Source organism: Chaetura pelagica, unplaced genomic scaffold (assembly GCF_000747805.2).
Source record: "Chaetura pelagica isolate M959 unplaced genomic scaffold, ChaPel_1.0 scaffold162, whole genome shotgun sequence".
Taxonomy (NCBI): Eukaryota; Metazoa; Chordata; class Aves; order Apodiformes; family Apodidae; genus Chaetura; species Chaetura pelagica.
Genome location: NW_009953564.1, coordinates 1,627,237 through 1,628,826, shown reverse-complemented (window position 1 = coordinate 1,628,826; position 1,590 = coordinate 1,627,237).

Sequence of the window (1,590 nt, the reverse complement as noted above, 5' to 3'; positions counted from 1 at the left end):
AATTCTGTTTGCCAAGACTTATCAAGCTGTATGACTAATTTGCTGGTGGAGGGTAAATAAACTTCTATCTTCACCTGTTTGAGAGTGCGTACATAAAATAAATAGGGAAGCAGTCAGGGTTCTGACTTGCAGATGGGAAAGATGGCACAGCAGAGATGTTGAAATGTTCAAAGGTAATGCAGCTGTAGAAAGTATCAGCTGGATCACAGTGCTTAGGGTAGATAAGTAAGTGCAAAGAAGATCCAGAGGTGAAGGGAGAAACAGGAGAGGCAAGGGTAGGACAACAGAAATAGGGATTACTTGACAGCTTTCCAAAACCTGACACTTAATGAAAACAAAAGAAGGAATTGAAGAGGAGAGGCATTTACATTTCTGTGATTGGCTAATGTGGAAACACTGCTTGCTGCAGGTTTTTGTTGAATGGTAGAGCAGCAGTGTTGAGATGATTTGGAAACCCACAACTATCACTTCCTTTACCACCTACTATTATCAAGACATCAGACAGATGGGGTGCAAATTAAGTGGAATCTTCATTACATGCTCTGCTTCTTGTTTGTATCATCAGCCGTTTAGCCATTGAGCTTCTTTTCTTAGTGTAATTTTTCTTTCAATGGTATTTACTTGCAAAATGGCATTTACTTATAAAGTGACACTCTTTTTCACCCTCAAGTGACATTTCTATGGCACACTGTGCAAATGTTTGGCAAAGATTTGCTGAATCGATTAGAAGACACAAAACAAAAGTGTAATAACAGATGTTGATTTTCTTGTTGCTGTTACTATTGTTTTGAAAGACTGACAGCATTTTCAGGTTTTTCTGTCTTCTTGGCAGCAATATTAAAAAGGTTGCCCAACTGCAATACACATAGTTTCACCTTTATTAAACCAGATCTGCAGACTGCTGGTGAGGAAGGCTGCAAGTCATCTTTCACAAGATGAGCTGTTCTGAAAACAGCAAAACTGTTACAGGGCAGCCACAGATCAATCATAGAATTTGATGTACTATCCTGATTGTATTCAACTGATTTTGCAAAACAGTTTTCTCTACCACCATAGTAGTCAAAGAGCCACTTCCCAAATTGTTTCCTTTACTCAATGATTGCATCCATTTTTATAGAAAATTGCATTTTGGGGGAAATGTGGGAGTGGTGGAATACTATCATTGTAAAGTACCAATTTTCTATTCCTCTGGCAATGAAAATTTTCTGAAGAATTGGATAAATGAATAAATAAATTAGTTTAATAAATCAAGTGACTTTCAGGAAATGTTTGCCATGTTTTCCTTCTGATTTGTGCATTTTCCTGTTTGTTGCAGAAGCAAGAAAGAATTAACCTGTTCTTGGCAAATACTTGGTAGTTAAAGATCCCATGCTTTCGGCTGAATCTTAATGTCACTACATTTGGTGCCCCTAGATCATAATCAGTAAGCTAAATTTTAAAGAAAACAAAATTTAAAAGTACAAAATTTCCATGTCAGCGAAGTGATTTTTAATGACATTTAAAAAGTCACAGGAATGAAAGGTGCCTGGATGTTTATGCTAAAAGAAGGAAACAGTCATCTAAAATGAGAGGTTCCATTAACTGCTGAAC